Source organism: Chlorocebus sabaeus, chromosome 3 (assembly GCF_047675955.1).
Source record: "Chlorocebus sabaeus isolate Y175 chromosome 3, mChlSab1.0.hap1, whole genome shotgun sequence".
Lineage (NCBI taxonomy): Eukaryota > Metazoa > Chordata > Mammalia > Primates > Cercopithecidae > Chlorocebus > Chlorocebus sabaeus.
The window spans coordinates 87,200,513-87,225,058 of NC_132906.1; positions in this window are offsets into that span (position 1 = coordinate 87,200,513).

Here is a 24,546-nt window from a genome sequence, read left to right on the forward strand (position 1 = left end):
AAATTAAAATTTGACATTTGATAATGTCAAAAGCAATAAAATCCCTTCCAGGATAAAGATAATAAATACCTACCATACCACTAAACTTTTATTTAGCAAAATTATATTACAATGAATTAAAACCTTCATTTTACACCTTGAGTAACATCAAAGGACATGGTGCGCCTGCATCATCCATTGCCCTTATGAGTCCCACATTCTTGGTGATCACCCAAGTGTAAGAACTAACTCATCTCCAGCAGGAATATTGCCCTGATGGCATGAGAGTCATCTGAACATGTTGCAGACAATGACACTAATTTTTACAAGTAGATGTCATTTATTACAAACTGCAGGAGAAAGATTATGCTTCTTTGAGCAATATTTGAGTGTTTTCCTGTAATCTGTACAAACGCAATGATTTGCGGCTAAAAAAAAAAAAGAGGCAGTAGGGAGAAAGGAAATAATATTGAGGAAACATGTAAAGCAGAATTATATATGAAGCGAAATTTCTTCCAATATCTCGATGGCCCATCTTTGTGCTCTTTAGCTCTGATACCTCCCTCCCAATTCAATAGTGCCTTACTGCATGGTGCTCTACTCAGATATGTTCATAGTAGTTAACATGTACTATAGCTTGCCTCTTCTCTGGAAGCAACTGGGAATTTCACTTTAAGGAGGTTTTGGAACTCAAGGCTTCTCTTGGTGTTTAATGCAGCTAAATGCATTTTGCAGCACAATTCTTCAACACTACAGTGTGTCTAGACATGCTTATACAATTATTTATGAGAAAGGATTATGACATGGGGAGAGATGAAGGGATTATTTAAGAAATCATTCTGCTTTCGTTAATAGGTTTATTTCATGACCTTCACTTTAATTCTTTACTCCTCTCCCCTTTCCCAGAGGCATTTGCACAAACTTTAAGAACAGTAATTACCATGTCTATCATACCAAAAATATACAAGCTAAATGAAAGACATAGAGGCATACGCCCTCCAATAATGTTGCAAAGAAACCATTAAATTTATGACAAAGCACAATGTACAATCAAATCCCCAGGCCACACTTTCCATGACACTAAGGCGGCTGAATATTAACATACACACACTCATATGTGCACACACACACCCCATGGCAAATTTTTAAGCCATTCGACAGTCCTGTTCAACAGACTTAAAAATTGTGTTGAACAAAAGCCATTCTGTTGCACTCATTTGCAAAAGGATATAATTAGTTGTTCTTTCAGTTTTCTAGATAAAGATGGCACATATGAAAAATAATAGGCTGTCAATACCCTAAAGGGTTAGCAGGATGAATTCAACAAAGGAATATATTTTAAGACAACAACAGTTTATTTTTCCCCCTAATATCTTTGGTATTTTGGGATCCATTATGACATGAAAGCATGTGTTTAAAATGAAAAATGAGTGTATTTAAATTTTACATATTTTTATATTTAAGTCCTAAACTGCCTTTAATTATAATTTTAAAATTTAAAATATATAAATAACCAACAGTAAGCTTGCGAGGCTGGATAATGTAGAAGAATAGCTCTACAAAATAATTCCCAGGGCCAATTTTGACCTACAAAATGTATATTAACCAATTCAATTTATTTGTGTGCCTCAAAATGACTCCATCAATAAATATCTATTGAGAAACTCATACATTTCAGTCATAGTTCTCATGTAATTTTGCACATAAAAAACAAAAGGAAAATGAATAGTAGAATAGGCTAATTATAAATTATTCATTGCATATAAGTCAATGTAGAATATGTTAAATGTGTACATTTTAAGTTACATTTCGGTTGTCTCTGCTGTCCGTAGCTAACTTTAAAAGAGAAACAAACCGGAATTGAGAGAGGGGAAGGAGATGGATCAGAAGAAAAGAGGGAATGAGAAGAAAAGTTGATATAACAGGGAAATCTATGGTACTTCTGTCCATAGTGCACTGATGCTCTATTTTACCAAGTGAAATGACCAGATCATACATGTAAAAATGTATATATTTTATCATCCAATAGCTAAATACCTATACCTATGCATATAAGAAATATTTGGATATTTAATATTTGGATGAATAAAAAAATGTACCTTTTGATATTCTTTCCCCAGAATATATATGTATATATATAACACAGAAAAAAAAAAAACTCACAAAATCTTACTTTCAGTTTTAGGTAGCTTTCAGTTCTGTGAGGTCGCTGAAGAATAACAGGTTAAGAACAATGGACTTAATTCTGAGACACATGATGTAGTTAGGATTCCATTCCAATCCATTCCTTTCCATTCCAAAAGTTAGGTTATAGATACGTTTACTTTTCCTTTTTAAATTCCATTAACTGTCACAAAAGCAGAGCGTTCAGGAGAACAATCATACTTGGTAGCAGTAGTCTATATTCTGACATGCAATTGTAGTCTTTAACTTTCAAGTAGGGTTTCTTTAAAAATGTTTGCCTCCCAAAACAGGTCACTCATCGAATTGGACCCTGTAAAGGAGAGAAACTGATAAGCACTGTAATCTAACAAGGACAGTGGAGGACTCTTCTAATGGTGCTTTGTCAGAAGCTGGCCCCTCCTCACTTAGAAAGCAATGTGTTCTTATAAGCAGATAAATGACCTCTCCTGTTACTCAGTTACTTAAGAAAACAACCTAAGAGGTCACAACACCTATTCGACCTGGCATCTATTTAAAGGAAGTAACTGAGGCAAGACTAAGGTATTTCAGCAACAGATGTGAGCAGCAAGCTAGTGAGTGCAGGCACTCCCCCCAACTCTGGGGTTCACAGGTCTCCTGCACCCTGAGGAGCAAAAGCTCTCCCAGAGTGAACATAATAAAAGCCTCTCAAAATATATACATAGAATACTAGCGTGATCTATAGGCAAGAATAGGGCATGTTAGAGAAGATTCAAAAGAAAATATATATAAGGATGTGCATCATGAAGCCGTATAAAATAACCAGAAGAAACATGAGGATTCCCAGAGACAATGAGTAAGAATTTCCCATGTATAAGAAAACAAGAAAAGGACAGTTGATAAAGCAACTCAGAGAAAGCTTTAGAATCCAGAGCAGCAGTTATCCAACCATGGTGCTCAGACAGGTCTCTGGGTGTCCCAATACACTTTTAGGGGGACTCTGGAGCCAAAACTATATTTATCACCATAATATTGAGAAACATATACGCCTATAATCCCAACATTTTGAGAGGCCGAAGCAGACGCATCAAGAGGTCAAGAGATCCAGACCATCCTGTCCAACATGGTGAAACCCTGTCTCTACCAAAAATACAAAAACTTAGCCGGGCATGGTGGCGTGTGCCTGTAGTCCAAGCTACTTGGGAGGCTGAGGCAGGAGAATTGCTCGAACCCGGGAGACGGAGGTTGCAGTGAGCCAAGATCACGCCACTGCCCTCCAGCCTGAGACTCCATCTCAAAAAAAGAAAACAAAAAACACGTATTTGCCTTTTTCACTGTGCTAACATTGCATAAGGAGAGCAAAAGTCATGCTGGGTCAATGGTGAAGAGAAGATGAAGGATCGAGGAGCTTACTGCACTAGGTGCCGCTGAAGTCCATGCTACACACCCACTATAAACAACCCACCAAACATGACGCTGCTTTCGGTTAAGCACGTCCTTGGTGAAGCAGTGAAAAGTGTTCATTATGTGAAATTTCCCTCCTGAGTACATGCTTTTTTCAAATCCTCAGATGAAATCCAGCACTTCTGCTGCACAGCAGCCTGACTGTTGACTGCAGGAGGGCGCTCATGCAGTGGTTGGAGTGAGAGGTCGCTACCTACTTTTTGGTAGTACTTCGCTTCTACTTGAGAGAATGACTGACAAACCATGGTAATTCATAAGCAGGCATTTGGCAGACTTTTTTTTTTTTTTTTCAAACATGAACAAAGTGACCCTAAGGGAAACATCTGACAGTACTTGTTATTCATTATAAAATTCAAGCTTTCAAGTGAAAAGTAGAATTTCAGAAAACGTGTGTCTGCCACCATTAGCTTGGCAGCTTACAGCTTCCATACTTAAAACTCCTTCTTTTGAGAACAGTGGTGGTATTAACAAGTGTTATTTGTATCATAAAATGTATCAACAATTGGAAAATCCGCAAAGTTTCATGAACAAACCTTTTCCAAATGACTACTGCAAAATTCCACAAAATCACTTCTGGTTAAAAGATCTCTTCAAAGTGAAAGAACGACCAATCAATTTTAATGTAACAGGTTATAAGAAGTTCACTGATATAGTTCCAGGTTACACATTTCAACTAACATGTAAGAAATTACCACTTGTTTAGTGCTGATGTGGTATCTCTCTCTCTCTCTCTCTCTCTCTCTCTCTCTCTCTCTCTCTCTCTATCTATCTTCACAATTTTCTGAAAAGGTAATTAAAATACCCCTCTCTTTTCCATATCCATGCAAGGCAAGATTTCCTTCATACATTTTAACCAAAACAAGAGACTGCAACAGACTAAATGCAGGAGCAGACGTAAAAATCTGAAAATCTTCTCTTAAGCCAGATGTCAAAATATTTGCAAAAATATGAAATAATTTCACTATTCTCAAAACTGTTTCTAATAGAAAATATTTTAATAAATGTATTATTTATATTAAAATATAGTTTATTATTTTAACACATGCTTAAAATATTTTCTCAGTTTAATATCTAATAAAGTGAATATTGATGGATGTATCCTATATAAAAAATAGTTCTTGGGGTCCTCGGTAATTTTCAAGAGTATAAAAGTGTCCTGAAATAAAAATGTTTTCAAATCATGGATCTTTTCTAGAAGAAGCATGTCTCTCTTAATTATTGTTAAATTATATGAATCTAGGACAGTGCCCAGCACACAGTAGTTGCTGAATAAATACTTAATAAAGGCAGAATTAAACATGTATTCAATCTTAACTGACTATAAAACCGCTAGCAATAATTTAACAAGACATTGTTTATAATAACTAAATACATACTTGTATGTATCTGTAAATATATACAGTCAACTCTTCAGGTTGTTTTATTTTAGCATTTTTATTGACATATTTTTCACGTATGCAAAATTTACCAGTTACAAGAGTACATATAGCATTTTGTTTGTTTGTTTTAGCATATTCGCTATGCTCTGCAACAATCAATATGAAATCCAGAATTTTCTGATAATCCAAAAAGAAACCCTGTACATATTAGCAGTTAATGGCAATCTCCCATCATCACTGGCAACCACTAATCTATTTTATGTTTCCATGTATTTTCTTGTTCTGAATATTTCTTCTCTATGGAATCATACATTATGTGGTCTTTTGTGTCAGACTTGTTTCACTTAGCATAATATTTTCAAGGTTCCTCATGTTGTAGTATGTAACACTACCTCATTCCTTTCTATGATGGAGTAATATTCTCTTGTATGAATATAATGGACATTTGCCTTTTTTCTACTTTTACCTATAATGAATATGCTGCTAGGAATATTGGTGTATAGTTTTGTGAGATAATTTGTCTTACTTCAGATACGACTTTGTTGTGTCCCCACCCAAATCTCATCTTGAACTGTGTTACCATAATTCCCCCATGGTGTGCAAAGGACATGGCAGGAGATAATTGAATCATGGGAGCGGTTTTCTCCATACTGTTCTCATGGTAGTGAATAAGGCTGACGAGATCTCGCTGGTTTTATAAGGGGAAACCCCTTTCACTCAGCTCTCATTCTCTCCTGCTGGCCACCATGTAAGACGTGCCTTTCACCTTCCACCATGATTGTGAGGCCTCCTCAGCCACGTGGAACTGTGGGTCCATGAAACATCTTTTCCTTTATAAATTACCCAGACTCAGGTATGTCCTTATCAGCAGTGTGAAAATGGACTAATACACTTCTCTCAGGCATTTACCTAGCTGTGGAATTGCTGGTTCATATGGTAATTCTATGTTTAACTTGTTGAGAAATTGAAAACTTTTTTTTTCATAGTAGCTATACCATGTTTCATTCTTACTAGCAATGTATGAAGATTCCAATTACTCTACATCCACACCAATAGTTGTTTTGTTTCTGTCTGCTTATTTTTTAATTATAGACATCTAGTAGGTGCAAAGTGGTATATCATTGTAGGCTTGATTTGCATTCCCTAATGACAAATGCTAGTATCTTTTCATGGCTTATTGGCCATTTGTGTGTCTTCTCTGGGGAATAGCTTAATCTTATACTTCGCTCATCTTTTAATTGAATTGTGTTTTTACTGCTGACTTGTAAGAGTTCTTGAAGCATTCTAGATACTTAATCCTTGTCAGACATAGGTTTGCAAATATTTCATCCTATTCTGTTACTTGCTTTTCACTTTCTTGATAGTATCCTTTAATGCATAAAAGTTTTTAATTTTGATAAAATATAATTTATCTATTTTCCTTTGGTTGCTTGAGCTTTTGGTGTCATATATAAGAAATCATTGCCTAAAAAAAACTTTTCATATTTTCACCTATGTTTCCTTCTAGGAGTTTTATATTTATACTTATTAAATTTAGATCTTTGATCTATTTTGGGTTAGGTTTTGTATATGGCATGAAGTGAAATTGGTGTTCTGATTCATTCTTTTAGAAGTGGATATTCAGTTTCTCCAGCAAGTATTTTCTTTATAATATTTAGTTGTTAGTGTTCCCTTGGTATGTGGTGAATGAACCCAACAGACTTGTATGGAAGCTACTTTTTTTTTTTTTTTTTTTGTCTGCTCAGTACATTTCTCCTTTTCACTTTTTTTCTCTAATAGACTCTGTCCTTCTTAAGCTGTCTGTCATTCAAAGATCTTTTTTGGCTTGCTATGGTGGTTTCCTATTAGCATAACCTATCCAAATAAGATGTCATGTTGCCAAAGCTACCTATCTTGTTATTTAAAATGAGGCATAAAATTTGTTTACAGACTGAATTTTAGAGGAAAAATGTAACATTACATAGTATCTGGCTTTGAATCATTTACAGGGTGACCTGAAAATCTTCCAGGTTTGCAGAGATTAGAAGAAGAATTTCTATCAGGACCAGTCTTTAGCCATAGGGGTTCTGCTTCTCGGCTTCTATAAACAACCAGACAAAGTGGCAGCCAAAGAAACCGTAGGGAACTCACAGAATTTGTAAAAACTTGAAAAACTAAATCCTACATTTAGACCTAGATCTCTTAACATTATTTATGTTATGAAATAATAGTAATAATAAAGTAAGAGTACAAGAGCAAAACAACAGATATATCCTACTGAAGTAATTTATGATTCACTTTCTACTAAAAGTATATAAAAAAAATATAGTGTTGTGTTAGGAACACTGTACAGGAAAAAAATGGATAAACCTAGTTTTTAAAAACATTTTCACCTTGTTTCTCTGACAAAAGAAAAAGAGAAAAGCATATCTGATACCACATCTTAGATGTTAAAAAAATCAAATACTAAACTGAGATCTTTGAGCTTATCTGGTACAGATAAAGAAATTAAAGTCCAGAGGAAAAAATAATTTTTTCAAGGGCACATTGCTAGAGATGGAAGTTAGATGGAGAGCTAGAATGAGAACCTGTTGTGGTCTCACTTCCAGATATTATGTTTTCAACGACAACACCACTGCCTATATTTATAGTCCCTATGGATTTTTCTGCTTTTTTTCTTGTTATGTATGGAATATTAAGAGATACCATCACAAGTCTCTTGTCTAAGAAGAAAGGCAAGAATAACAGCTACAATTTCTTTGGAAACATGCTGTTAAACTGAGTCTCATTTTTGCAAGATTGCAGATTTCTTTTGAATCAAAAATTATAGTTTCTAAAAATAGCTATGAGTCTGAATTGTGCATATGATTTTTGTATCATGTAATATTTTGAAAAATTAAAGAGAATGGAATGAAATCTCTATATTTAAAACTTTTTCACTTTTACAAGAGCAGTTTGGTCATATTTATTTATCCAGCTAATATTTATGAAGTGCTTAATATTTCAGCATATTTTTATTTTTTATTATATTTTGCAGAGAAAAAACAGAAATTTAGTTTAATAAAGCCATGTGATAATCAGTGAGGGTACTATATATTGCCATGAATATAGCATTTATAAAATAGAAATTAAATTTATTTCTGAATCATTAATTGGCCTATGGTTAATACCAAAAAAATCTACTAAAATAATATTTGAAGGATACCACATAATAAAAGTCATCCTTTTAAAGCCATGACATCTCATCTATTGCTAATAAAATAAAATCCATTTAGTAAACTTTTTAAAATAGTTTACATAATTTTGCTTGATGATGCAATAGACTTAGAATTGAAAGTGATATTAGATCACATTTCAAGGTGTGCCAAATATCTTTCTAAAATTAATACTAAAATAGTACATAGAATGTTTATATTTTACATGAAGTCTTTTTTTTCTCCAGACATGACACTATTCTAAACTCATAAGTCAAGATTAATTCAAAGAAAGGATGGCCAATATAAAGATGTATCTGCTAAAATTGTGTCACAGAGTGTCAGTAGAAGACATATTGTAATCACTTTGTCCAGATTCTATGACATTGTACAAATCTTGACAAGTTTTAGTTTGAGATAATTGCATTATTTCTTATATTTTTTATCAAACCACTTGAAATTTGGGTATTTAAATCCATGTCACACATGGACTCAACTTAAACTGACACCACAATATTAAACTATGATCAGTGGAAGAAAAGAAGCCCTTACTAAAATGAAGCATCCAGAAGCGAGTTACACTACAGCCGCAAGCCTTTCATCATGATGGGTCTTCTAGGAAACATCTTTACGTGGTAGGTTTTCTTCAAGATACGGATTTTAGCTTTTCATGACAAAAACTCTATTCAGTGTGGACAACCCAGATAGCAGTTCCTAGGTGGAAACACACCAGCAAGGCTCACAGGAGAATAATGTTTACAGGAGCATGTAAATACGTTTGGTTACAACGAAAAATAAATCTCCTTGGAAGATGAACTGCTTACATCGGCTGGTCAGTTCAGCTGCTCTGCATTTAAATATCTGTTTGAGCCACCCAGATCTACGTTCTAGTAAAAGATCATTTATTATTTGGCAGCCCAAAATTAATTCATATGTTAAGTAGATGTCATAATATCTGACCTGCCTAATTCACAATACTTCTGTAAAGGTAAAATAAGATTAATCATATTAAAATATACATAATCTTTCAAGAGAACAAAAGATCTTAACCTAAACAGGAAAAGAAGTAAAGGGCTCTATATTGTAAATAAAAAAAAAATACATTTTATGAAAGCAGACTTGTCCATCCCTCTAAGAACATACATGTAAGAACATATAAATACCCTTGCTTTAAGTATTTCCTTTTACTGCATGATATTCAATGCAATTTGGTTTTTATCTGAAGCTTGGTTAAGTTCAAGATATTGTTAAGATGAATTATACCATTTTAATTATCATTTACCACTGCTGATAGTACATTTTTTTAAAGTTGTTAAATTTATAAGTACCTCTGAATTTCATCAAAAGTATATGTAATATCAAAACAGTTCCTTAATAGAGAGTTCAGAACAATAGTTCTGACCAAAAGGTCTAACCAAAGCTTCTGACCAAATCTTATTGTAAAAAAATAATAACAATTCGATACATCAGTTGGTAAAATAGGTAGGTTCCTTCAAAATAAGACTAAAAGGGGCAACAGAGACTAAGTCCATTTAACATGCCAGTGGAGAGGAATGGAAATGATTAGATTCGGCAGCAGAGTAGTATAGCGGTCAGCAGCTAAGGCATCTGAGTCCAACAGACTTTGATTTGAATCCTGCAACTGATGGTACCCAGGTAATCCGAGAAAGTCACTAATATTTTTCACCCTCTTAGGTGCTATATTAATTTTATATTACATTTTAACACATTTTGAATTGAGGGATGACTTGCTTATAGCAAAGCACGTGAAGTTCAGTAATGTGATCGGTCACCACTTTGAGACATAGGCAATGTTCAATACCCCAGGATTCTCCACACCCCTCCCCAGGCCATACCGTGTAACCACTCCGATGGCTGCTGTCACCATTACAGAGTTGTACCTGTTCTTAAACTTCAACTGAATGTTCACTTATCATCATAATTGATCTTCTTGGCAATTTTAGATATCACTTATGTCAAACATCCTTCTTTCAAAAATTTACTTTTGGCTTCCATGATGAAAATTCACTACCTCCCTCTTTCCTCATGACCATTTCTTCTCCTTTTTTACAGACAGTCTCTTCTGTCCACACTTAGATGTTGGAAATCACATAGGCTGTCTTCTCACCTTCCTCTTAACCTTTCCCTTGCCTTATATTCCTCGCTTTCCTTCTGTCTTCTGCTCTAGTGCCCACTTTAACATGCCGCTCTCATGTTCTCCCCTTTATCCTCCCTCCCTTTTTATCTTCTGTCCCCTTCCCCTCCTTATTTCATTTTTAGCAACCCCAGATAGTGCCAAGAGTTATACCAGAACACTATGATGTCACAAAGACTAGTAATATCCTTCTAGGTCTCTTTCTAAACCTTCTAGTAACCAGTAGACTCCTTGTATAGACGTCAAAAGTTCAACGCACTTGCAACTGCTTCTTTTCTCACATTCTTAATCTCAGTGCCTGGAACCACTGTTCATTCCTTCTATCTCCCATGAAATCCTGGAGTCAACCTGGATGACCGTTTCTAATACTTCCTCCTGTTATCAGTTACCATATGTTTTGGACTGATTATATATCTATATCTATATCTATGTGTGTGTGTGTGTGTGTGTGTGTGTGTGTAATAATCTCTTGTGATCATTCACATTTTTAGATTCACTGTTTCTGCCTATATTATTTCAGATTCTTCATCTTACTAATTTTCACAGTTGACATGTTCTTTACAGGATATTAGAATGAGCTTTCTAAAATGTATATACAATTACTTAATTCTTCCCTCAAAAACATTCCAATGAATCTTTCTTATCTAAAAAATTATTTTTAAATTCCATTACACACGCATGTGTGTGTTTATCTGTGATCTTACCTTCTAAATAACCTAATTTAATTACTTGCTATTTTGACCCTTAAATTGGATGTTCCACCTTCCTCATTCTTTGTATATTTGTTCGTTGTACCACTGCATCTTTCACCTGGAAAACACTTTTCTTCTTGTCTGCAAGGATTATTCCTCCATTTATCCTTTGAGATTCAATTCATCTATTCTAGAAATCTTTTCTGTCCAACTAAGTAGAATTGGCCATTCCCATTTTAGTGTCTGTATTGTACCTCTTTATTTCTGTCCTAAGAGTTTATTCCAATTGTTTTATGCTCTAATATCTTTAAAGGTAATAAAAATACCACATATAACTCTCTGTTAATAGGGCTAGAATGGTGTTGGTATATAATAACATAAAACAACAACTTTAATAAAGGGGCAAGTATATACTTTCTCTTTATACATTTAGCTAACACAAATGTTATTTCATTATGTGCATAACATCCCATTAGATGTTTAAAGAGAGCTATCCCTGGATACTCCGACTGTAGGAACTCACACTCTACAGGGGATCACAGATACACACACTCCAACATAAGGTGGAGTGGGTCTACAATAACACAAGTACAAATAATGACTAAATATGGGGATACCCAGGTGGAAAATGAGTTCAAATCCATTAGAGGGTGGGATTACAATGTAGACTGTGTAAGTGTCATACAGGTAATAAAACTGGGCATGGGTTAAGGACAGGTAATAAAAGCTTCAGAAACAATTTTGAGAATTCAGATTTTCCTGTTCAAGTAGAACAGCCATCAAATACAAGGTAAGCAAAGAGGGCAAGTGAGGAGATTGTACATTTAAGGCTCATTTTGAAGTGTTCATTAGTGTGCATTGCGTGATACACAATGTGCTAAATGTTAGGAAAGATACAACATTTTAACGAATACATTATTGTTTTAACTAATAAAACACATCACAAAGAAGCTTTAAAATTTCCTGATAATAGAATGATTTGTATTCCTTTGGACATATACCGGTAATGGGATAGCTGGGTAAAATGGTATTTCTTGTTCCATATCTTTGAGGAATTGCCCCACTATCTTCCACAAAGTTTGAACTAATTTATATTCCCATCAACAGTGTAAAAGTGTTCCTATTTCTCCACAGCCTCGCCAGCATTTGTTGTTTCTTGACTTTTTAATAATCACTATTCTGACGGGTGTGAAGTGATCTCTTGTTGTGGTTTGGATTTGCTTTTCACTAATGACCAATGATATTGAGATTTTTTCATATGTTTGTTGGCTGCATGAATGTCTTCTGAGAAGAATCTGTTCATGTCCTTTGCCCACTTTTTGATGGGGTTGTTTGTTTTTTTCTTGCAAATTTGTTTAAGATATGCACACATACGTTTATTGAAGCACTATTCACCATAGCAAATACATGGAATCAACTCAAATACCCATCAAAGATAGACTGGATAAAGAAAATGTGGTACATATACATCATGGAATACTATGCAGCCATAAACAGGAATGAGATCACATCCTTTGCAAGGACATGGATGGAACTAGAAGCCATTATCCTCAGCAAACTAACACAGAAACAGAAAAGCAAATACTACTTGTTGTCACTTACAAGTGGGAGCTGAACAATGAGAACACATGGACACAGGGAGGGAAACAACACACACTGGGGCCTGTCTGGAGGTTGTGGGGAGGGACAGCATCAGGATAAATAGCTAATGCATGATGGGCTTGATACCTAGGTGATGGATTGATAAGTGCAGCAAACCACCACGGCAAACGCTTTACCTATGTAACAAACCTTCATGTCCTGCACATGTATCACAGAACTTAAAATAAAATATAATTTTTTAAATCCTGATTAAGAAAAAACTTATAACTAAGACACAAGGCATCAGGATCCTAAGAGAATCACAGAAATGGTAGTATGGCAATATCATCTTTGGCAAAATTTATGTTCCCTGAAATTAAGGTCTGGTATGTCTTGTACTCCAGTAAATTCTGTTTTCTTAAATACATGGCCCATGCGTGTTTAATGAAAGCTGAGATACACTGACAGTAATTTAGGGGGATGAGAAAATGGCTTTTTGGAGGAGGTGACATTTAAAGTGAACTTTGACAAAGTATAAGGTCTTGCTTTGATGACCAGTATCCATTTTCTTTTCTGACAATTATACTCAATTTATTTGAAAAGAAATGTCTTTTCTGTTGTGGGCTGTCTTGAGGAAGCTGTCAATCAATAGACTCTTTTGTGCCCTGAGTATCTTTCCCAGTATCTGACCCTGACATCGAAGAAAATAAGGAAGAAAAACATACATGCAGCTCATTTATTCTTAAGGCAGAGCCTCTGTGAGTCTGTAGACTAAGTTCCTTACAGGGATGCTGTTTGACCTGTCCTGTCTGAGTCAGGCTGCACAGCTGTTTCTTTGATTTTGTGACCTCCCCATCATTCTTACACATTGACGTTTTTGCTTCGATCAGGCAAGTAGAGTTGTTTTATTTTATTATTAATAGTAGTCAAACAACACAAATTGGTGCAATAGTTAATGTACCAAAAAGTTGCTTTTTTATATTTATGTAATTATTATATTCCATGGAAAAAGTCACAGTTTGCTGAGCATTACAACATAGCAGAGGGAACCAAATTCACAAACATGGTTCCCCTGCCAACCAAATTGTAGATAGCTCAGTTCCCGGTAGCCTTCATACAAACTTGCCATAGAATGCGAGACAATTAATTGAACCTTTCAAAAAGTTAGTGTATAAAAGTTACCATCCTTCACTTATCTAATATTATATTGATCACCTGACCACTACCTTGATTCTAGCTATATTCTTTAGATTTTGAAGTTTTCATTGATTTTAATAGCGTTCTAGGTGTGCTATTATGGAATACATTCATGTGAAGCCTGGCTTCAGATGTGCAAATCTATGTTCTGTAGAGAAAGGAGGAGGAATCATGAGAAATTCCTATACTGACCAAGTGTCCTCAGTGATGAATAGAGAAAGAAGGTACCTGTGTGTGGGGGTGGGGAGGGGGTGGATGGAAGGAGTCCCTTTATTTATTTTTTTCTTTAACGCTTCTGTTCTTTCCAGTACGCTTTAAAATAAAATATTGAAAACCTTCAAAGGAATAAAGGCATGCAGGTTAGGTGAACAAATAAAGAATGTGTTCGTTTATAATGGTAGTGTATCAACGATTTCAGCAGTGAAAAGACCACTGCAGAAGGGATTAGGGAAACACAGTTTCCACATAAACATTCCTTTGGTCTTCATTTATTCCATCTGGAAAATAAAAACTAATAAGCATATGATTTTAATCAAAAGACTATCTGGGTCAGGGTAGGGAATTTCCAAATGCCCTTCAGATGATTTTTGTAAGTTAGCAATGTAACTGGGATGTAAGGGTAGGCTTAGAGGATGACACTCCATCGGCCTTTGCTTCTCTATTAGTTCATAAAGATGACTCCTCCAAAAGACTCTTAGATTTGATAACCAAATTTAGTGAATTCTCAGTTTACAAAATCATTGTACAAAAATCAATAGCACTGCTATGCACCAACGACAACCAAGCTGAGAATCAAATTAAGAACTTGAACCTTTTCACAACAGCTGCAAAAATAAAAAAATAAAATAAAGTGCCTGGGAATGTAGTTAACCAAGGAGGTGAAAGATCTATATGAGGAGAACTGCAAAATATTGCTGAACAAAATCATAGATGAAACAAACAAATGGAATCACATCCCATGCTCATGGGTTGGAAGAATGAATATCATGAAAATAACCATACTGACCAAAACAATCTACAAATTCAATGCAATTCCTATAAAAATACCAATATCACTTTTTAGAATATTTTTTAAAAATGTAAAATTCATATGGAACCAAAATAAGAGCCTGAATAAAAGCAATTCTATGCAATAAGAACAAATCTGGAGTCATAACATTACTGGACTTGAAACTATACTACAAGGCTATAGTTACTAAAACAGCATGGTACTGGTATAGAAGTAGACACATACACCAATGGAACAATATAGAGAACCCAGAAATAAAGTCAAATACTTACAACCAACTGAATTTTGACAAAGCATACAAAATCATAAATTGGGAAAGTACACACTGTTTAATAAATGGTTCTGGGAAAACTGGCTAGCCACATGTAGAAGAAAGAACCTGGATCCCTATCTCTCAACTTGTACATACATCAATTAAAGATGGATCAAAGACTGAAATCTAAGACCTGAAATTATAAATTTCTAGAAGTTAACCTAGAAAAAACTCTTCTGGACATAGGCCTAGGCAAAGAATTAATGAATAAGACCTCAAAAGCAAATGCAACATAAACAAAATAAGTTAATGGGACCACATTAAACTAAAGAACTTTTGCACAGCAAAGAAATAATTATCAGAACTAATAGACAATCTCCAGAGCAGGAGAAAATATTTGCAAACTGTGCATCAGACAAAAGATTAATATCTATAATCTACAAAGAACTCAAACAAATCAGCAAGAAAAAAAATCCCATCAAAAGTGTGCAAATGTGCAAATGACACGAACAGACATTTCTCAAAAGAAGATATATAAATGGCTAACAAACATATAAGTCATCAGGAAAATGCAAATCAAGACAACAATGAGATACCATCTTACTCCTGCAGAAATGTAATCATTGAAAAGTCAACAAACGATAGCCGTTGCTGTGAATATGGTGAAAAGGCAATGCTTAAACATTGCTGGTGGGGCTGGTGGGAATGTAAATTAGTACAACCTCAATGTGAAACAATGTAGAGATTTAGTAAATAAATAAAAGTAGATCTACTATCCAATCCATCAATCCCACTACTGGGTGTCTACCCAAATAAAAAGAAGTCATTATATTAAAAAGTCATCTACAGGTATATGTTTATTGCAGCACAATTCACAAATGCTAATATGGAACCATCCTAAGTATCCATCCACCGATGAGTAGATAAAGAAAATGTGGTATAGGCTGGGCGCAGTGGCTCACGCCTGTAATGTCAACACTTTCGGAGGCCGAGGCAGGTGGATCATGAGGTTAGGAGTTCAAGACCAGCCTGGCCAAGATGGTGAAACCCTGTCTCTACTAAAAATACAAAAATTAGCCAGGTGAGGTGGCAGGCACCTGTAATCCCAGCTACTCAGGAGGCTGAGACAGGAGAATCACTTGAACTCAGGGGGCAGAGGTTGCAGTGAACTGAAATCGCACCGTGCACTGCAGCCTGGGGGACAGAGTGAAACTCCGTCTCAAAAAAAAAAAAAAAAAAGAGAAGAAAAGAAAAGAAAATGTAATATAGATACACCATGGAATACTAATCAGCCATAAAAATGTCTTTTGCAGCAACTTGGATGGAGCTGGAGGCCATTATTCTAAGTGAAGTAACTCAGGAATGAAAAATTAAATACTGTATGTTGTCATTTGTACGTGAGAACTCTGGGTATGCAAAATCGTATAGAGTAAATGGAGACTCAGAAGAGGGAGGTTTGGTGAGGGATAAAAATTTACGTATTGGATACAATGTACAGTATTCCAGTGACTGGTGTGTTAAAATCTCAGACTTCACTACTACACAATTCAAGCATGTAAACTTGTATCCCAAAAGCTATTGAGATTAAAAAAAAAATAAGTAATATAAACAAATAAATAAAAATCCAACAACAAATGCAAATGATATTTATAAATATACCTCGACATTTAAATTGATTATGAGACCACCAAAAATTATTGTTTGTAGTCAATAAAAATGTGTGTTTTCTCATTAACACTTTTTTAGTTCCTTTGGGAAGCTAATGGTCATTATATCGAAAAACATTTAGTTAATTTCCCATTATAAAGTACAGGATATAAATCTTCTATAATCACAGAGGGGTAACCCTGGATTTAAATACTCTAAAGGATGGGAAACCTTGGACACAATATTTACTACAAAAATAAAATTTGACATGTAGGCCAAAGTCCTTCCACTTCAACCAAAGCCCAAATATTCTTGTCATAATATCCTCAAATAAAAAGTTATACCATTTATGAAGTAACAAGCTGAAAAGAACATAATCATTTTTCTTCTTTCCTGGAATATAAATAAGAGTAAAGCCTACGTTTCACGTATATCCCAGTCTGTACATAAAATATCCTGTTTACTAGAGCTGATATTCAATATTAATGAAGATAATATTTTATAGAGATAAGTTAATTTCTGTCTTGGTCACTTGTTAGCTAAAAAATCTCAAGCAAATGGCTTAACTTCTGTCATCCTCATTTATAAAGTAGGAAGAATAACAACTACATCATAGGTTTGTGGTATGGCTTAAATAAGAGAATGTATATAATAATACTTGGATTACTATGTGTATTAGGGTTCTCTAGAGGGACAGAAGTAATAGAAGATAGATAGATAGATAGATAGATAGATAGATAGATAGATAGATAGATAGATAGATTAGATTGATATAAAGGGGAGTTTATTAGAGAGTATTAACTCATATGATCACAGGCTCCCACTTTAGATTGTCTGCAAGCTGAGGAGCAAGGAAGCCAGTCCAAGTCCCAAAGCTGAAGAACTTGGAGTCCGATGTTCAAGGGCAGGAAGCATCCAGCACGGGAGAAAGCTGTAAGCTGGGAGGCAAGGCCAGTCTAGCCTTGTCACATTTTTTTCAGTCTATTTACTATCCTGGCTGTGCTGGCAGCTGATGAGATGGTGGCCACCCAGATTAAGGGTGGGTCTGCCTTTCCCAGTCCACTGACTCAAATGTTAATCTCCTTTGGTAACACCCTCAGACACACCCAGGAACAATACTTTGCATCCGTCAATCCAATCAAGTTGACACTCACTATTAACCATCACACTGTCTAAATGTCTCTTGTTATTATTATGAATTCCAGGATGTAGAAATTGTTACTAACAGTGAAGAACGTCTCTCAACAATTGACCAGAATAACCAATGACAATTTGAGCATATCACGTAATTGATATTAGAAGTACAATGTTTTCATGGAGTATATATAAAAACTGAATAGATTCAAATGAAATCATTATGAATATGTTCATACTATACCATAAAATGCAATCATATGGCAGGAATCTATGAGCATAAGTGCTCAAAAATAAAGCTGTCAGCATATATACTCTCTCGTGAAGGCATGTTTAACATTATAGAAACAAGTAATATATGCCTAAGTAGGATTTGAGACTTGCAACTTGGCAGGGATTGTTGAATCAAGGCCTTCCCCCCTGTGATAAATACTAACATAACAATTATTGTTGTTTTTATAAAACAAAATGTACTCCTCATTTATGAACTTGTACAATATAACTTGTAAATTATACCTTACCGTTAGCATTACAAAAAGAGAAAGTAGAGTACAATGATCAGTTTCAACAGCAAAGTTCTATTTCCAGATCTAATGTTTTTCATTAAATAATAAATATTTTTGTGACTCTTGAACCTTAGGAGAAGTAAGTTATTTTGATGCCAGTTTGAGGGATGTTAGAGGCTCAACTCAAACAATGTATTATAGCATGTTATTTAAACATCTAGTAAAGCAGAATAAAATGGGATGTAAGGTAATATAAATGAGCCGTTAAGGTTCTATTTCAGCATAAACATATCAAGTGGTTCTTGCAAGACGCGCCCATATGATGAAGAGCTATATATCCACATTTTATTTGGGGAGTCAAAGCACCATGTCTCCTCAACTAGAGAATTATGTCACCTAAAAGAATTATCATTTCATCACTTTTTGGAAGAAACATTGAAAATAATCATGAAAATTAAGTGTGAAGCTGCTTCTGAAACTTTCAAGGATAATTTTAAAAGTAAGAAATGTAAGAAAAATTGAAATCAGGCATAAAATTATCCAGGGTACCAGTCAAGAATTTCTCATTTTCTCAGACCGTTGCTTTAAATTAAAATTTGTTTTTATTTTTTGTAGAGATGGGGTGTCACTAAGTTGCCCAGGTCCAACTCCTGGTCTTCAGCGATTCTCCAACCTCCAACCTTAGCTTCCCAGGGTATTAGAATCGCAGGCATGAACCATCACATCTGACCAGACCTTTTCTTTTTCTTTCTTTATTTTTTTTTAATCAATTGTTTCTACTACTAGTAAAACTATGACTTAAATAATTAAAACAGGACAGAATTTGTTATCCTTGTCACTCAGCTCATAATCCAATTCCTCCTAAAATGCTATTATATTACTAAAAGTCTATATATACCAGATTATGATTTCATATTCATGAATTAAATTCAATGGTGTGCTTTGTTACATGAATTAATCACATATAAAATCATTCATATGTGATAATAAATATCAGAAAACAGAAATATATATAAATTATAACGGAATGTTTAAAAGTAGTAAACTTAATTTTTACAACTGTCATATGGTAAAATTTGAAAATACTACAGTTTACCATTGTCATACAGTGAAACATTTCAAAGTATAAATATAAAAATTAGATGGATAATCAGATGCAGGTAACTGTGCAGTGTTATCTGATACCTATTGGTACTAAAAAGAATAAAGACTGAAAATTACCTTGCATGAAGTGTTTCACATGAGAGACACTTGATAAATGTCAAGTCTTTTCTACTCTCCTGAGAATTAGTAAATTAGCAGAGCTAAGCAATTTAGAACACGTTTGTCAATTCATTTCTATAACCCTCCATTTATCCACAAGGTTGATATGCCTGAGATATCAGTCTCTCTCTCTCTCAGTCTCTCTCTCTCTCTCTCTCTCTCTCTGATTCTAATTATTTGGAAAATTCCATACAATTTTAATTTGTCTTATTAATTGGAAAGGTTTGCTTTTTCAGCCAACTAAAACATACATATATTGAGCACCAATTATTTATCAGTATGTGATTAAATTTTAGTTATAGAAGCATCGTATGAAATTCCCCATAGGAGCTTAGACTAAAGGTCAATGAAACTTGGATAGAAATCATTTCAGTACAATGCGATAAGAGCTAAGAGATGGATTGTGTCAGATGCCTACCTTCTATTTCAGTATATTTGTACTGAATACACATTACAAATGTTTCAAATAATACATTTGGATTACATCACACATAACATGAATTATATTGCATATGATTTAAGTATAATATCATATAAAGGCTGTAAATATCCAAAGTATTTTACTGAGTAAACTAGCTCTGACAGCTCCATAAAGAAATAAGTGATTCTAACATAATGTGGCACAGAAGAGTTGAATTAGTATAGCAAAAATATACAGTTTTGACAATTCATACAATACATTGATTTTATTAGTAAGTTACATTATATATATTTTAGTACCTCATATCTAAATGTGTGTGTATGTATGTATACATGTATATATATTTCCCTTTTGAAAAATATGCAAAACGTTGAGACTTGTAAATTATAAATTATGAGTATTTATATTTTCCATGACTCTCTCCGTAAATGAATCCATAATCAAATGTAGTATATATACTTTGTGTTTGAATGACATTGACATTAAGCATTTAGTAAGTTGAATTTCTTAGAAAATGATATCTTTGCTTAGAGTTTATAGATTCTGTAATAACAAAAGATACTTTACAAGGTTTTCTTGAGTCAAGTATTAAATATAACAAATGCAAAGCCAAAAACACAGTTGGAGTTTTGTCTAGTCGCTGGCAGTTAGCTATAATTTCACCATTTCATCCCAAAGGGAGAGTTTAAAAAAGAGAGTGCTTCTCATTTGCTTTTAAAACTTAACTGTTCTATCAAGAAATGCCAACCAAGGCCGAGGCAAGCGGATTACTTGAGTCCAGGAGTTTGAAACCAGCCTGGTCAACACTGTGAACCCTCTTCTCTACTGAAAAAATTAGCCCAGTATGGTGGCGCATGCCTGCATTCCCAGTTACCTGGGAGGCTGAGTTGTAAGAATTGCTTGAACCCCAGTGGTGGAGGTTGCAGTGAACCCAGATCTCGCCACTGCACTCCAGCCTGGGCTGCAGAGAAAGACTCTGTTTAAAAAGAAAGAATAATTCATTAAGTAATTTTAAAAAGTCTAGCCAATTGTCACCTGAAAGAGTATCTGTTTAGTAGAATGCAGTTAAATATGCACGTGTGTGTGTGTGTGTGTGTGTGTGTGTGTGTGTGAGGCCCATCTTTCTCTCTGTGTTCATTCTTTACACAAAATTAAGCTAAGTAGCCATCAGTTGAGGTTTAAGATCTATATTATTGTGATCACACAAGTCAAATCTTGGCTACTGATTTGACTCCTATGGTATTCGGTTTGTGTTTCTTACTGGGCCCCGTGGCCTTTGGGAACTTTCTTGATTTCTCTGCCATTTTTATCGCTACCTCAAATGAGTATTTTGAAATTTTAATGTCACTGTTACTGTGAAGAACACAGGCAGTAACTGGCATGCAGTTGATGCATAGTAAAAGTTGGGGGTAAAAAGAATACAGTGACTTTATACCATAGAAACGTGGATGATTACAACTGGAAGGAATATCACCTTCTCATTTCCTATATCAGGTAGGAAAACATTCCAAAGAGGCAACAAGGCTTACATGAAAGCAGAAGTGAGAACTCCAAGTAAGGCTCTCAGCTCTCAGTAGATTGATTATTTTGAGTGATGTGTACACTATTTTACTTCCATCCACTGATACTGAACCCTAACATGAGAATAAAACTAAGAATTTTTAATGTTTCTGAATGGCAGTGTTTGCCTTGTATTTTCAGCTGGAAAAAAAATATGTATATTTAAACCAGAAATTCTAGCAACAGCACTGACATTCTGACTTTCATGAAGAAAATGTTGTGAAAGTTACTGGTAATGTTCCAAAGCCAGATCATCTTCAGTTCGCCCCTATCAAAAAGCACTCATGGTTGAGAGTAACGCTCCTGGAATTTCTTAGATTAAACCTAAGAAATTTGAGCTCATAGATCTGTCACAAAAAAAAAAAAAAAAAAAAAAAAAAAAAAAAAAAAAAAAAAACCATATTTCTCAAAGAGAAAATTCTCATGGTCCCCAAATGAGGAAAAAGATAACTGATTTATTTTTCAGCACTTTTGGAAAGAAAGACAGATGATTAAATAATAAATATTTAAATAAGGGTATATATGTTAAAGATATGACATGATTGTTTAAAGTTTTCAGCAAATAATTTTGTAACTTAAGATTATACATAAATACTCTACCATTAGATCACATTACGTCTGACTGTTCATACTTGTTTTTCAAATAAGAATGTTTAAGGCCCTGAAACTGTGTTACAGGGAATGGCCAGATAGAACAGCTCATCTAATTTGTATTCCAAAGTCTAAGTTTACCATCTACCCTGCAGTAATGCTCACATCCTTTTAGAAGTATCCAGAATTTTGAACATAAATCTCAGAGAGATGTCATTCCTAATTTTAAATGTAAACGAAGAGATAAAAGTTCACATCCTGGTTACTTAAGTTAAATAATTCAGACTAAAATGCCGAATTTACAGAAAATCAAGAAATCTCAGATTTTTAAAGGATGTGACTGCAATGCATGCAAATTGAGAACATTTTTATTACTAAAATAACAAGCTAAATGTAAATACAGAAAAAAATTGTTTTACTGTTTAGCAATGAATACTGTTACTTTTACTAATTTATATTCTAACAATACAAGAAAAATAAGTGAGTTGAGATATCTGCCAAATTATTGATGAGATACTGTAATTTTTATTTTTATTTTTTGGTGAATGAGCCATTCATTAAAGTATTATAAAAAGCATTTATTATGTTAACAAATATAATTTTACTCTATAAATTATAGATATCAATTAACTTTAACCCATCTCGAAATAAAAAGAGAGTTATGTACATGATAAATAGCTGTAATACCAAAGGGGTAAACTTCAGGGTGATGTTAATTCTGTAGGAAATTATCAACTTGTTGGTAATATTTTTTTTTTTTTGGGACGGAGTCTCGGTCTGTTGCCCAGGCTGGAGTGCAGTGGCACAATCTCAGCTCACTGAAACCTCCGCCTCCTGGCTTCAAGTGATTCTCTTGTCTCAGCCTCCAGAGTAGCTGGGATTACAGGCCCTCGCCAACACACCCGGCTAATTTTTTGTATTTTTAGTAGAGACGGGTTTCACCATGTTGGCCAGGATGGTCTTGATATCTTGACCTCGTGATCCACCCACCTCAGCCACCAAAAGTTCTGGGATTACAGGCATGAGCCACAGTGCCCGGCCACTTGTTGGTAAATTTTATGTCTTCATATTATTGAAGGCATTGTAATTTAGTAAAATCTTACAAAAAATAACAAATAACTGGATTTTCTCCTTCTGATTTTTATATAAAACAGACACGTGCCAAAGCAACATTATGTTATTATGTTTTATTGTAAGGTTTTGTAATATTAATACGTTTTTTCAATATAATGTTTTATAATTTTTATTGTATAATCTAAGAGCCATTAGATAATTTTAAATATTTTGAAACTATAACAGTAAAGATTATTCAGTTGTTCATAGCATGGCTAAGTTCAAAACCAAGGAAATGTAAATGCAGTTACTCACAAAATATAATCATCCAAAATAAAATATATTCATTCCCTCTCTGTGAGGCCATTGTCTCCTGATTTTTTAATATAATCAATAAATTATGATTAAATATAAATCGCCACATGCTTGTGTAATAAACCCACAACGGCAACTAAAAAAATTATGTCATTATATTTGTTCTTATCTTCCCTGTTGCCCAGGCTGGAGTCCAGTGGCACAATCTCGGCTCACTGAAACATTGACCTCCTGGGTTCAAGCGATTCTCGTGTCTCAGCCTCCCAAGTAGCTGGAACTACAGGCACAAACTACTACACCTAGCTAATTTTTTTGTATTTTTAGTAGAGAAGGGATTTCACCATATTGGTCACACTGGACTCAAACTCCTGACCTCAAGCGACCCACCCACCTCGGCCTCCCAAAGTTCTGGGATTACAGGCATGAGCCACAGTGCCCGGCCTTATTTTCCCTTTTTAGAGCAAGGGTAAGAATGGTTTTCACAATAAAATTCTATTCTGTCAACTAAACTAATATTATTAAATTATGTTTGTTGAATACGTTAATCATTTTTACTTCTAAAAGTGGTTTTTGTGGAATGATTAAACCTACATTTCACAGAATGCAATTAAGTCTTAAATCAACATCATATTCTAACCAGAAAATACTATGTATTTTCTACTTTATATTCTGTATATTTTAACTGATTCTATTGATTTTAAAGACAACTATGAATGAAGAGGATGAATTGAAAAGCAATATTAAAAGATGAATAAAATATAATAATGAACTATTTGTTAACTAAGACCTATCAAAAGGTTATGGTAATATCGAACTTCTGACAGAGACCTTGGAAATACAAGGAATGTTCCTCAGCTGTGCACACTTGTCATCCCTTTTTATTACAGTGCACACTAACACTTTTTTCTATTCCTACCATTACATTTTAGTTAATAGAGCTATATTTGATTTCACAATTTAATGATGTATATTTTATCATAAAGAAACTTGATTTTAATACAATTGGTATGGTTAGATGCTAAGATTTTCTAA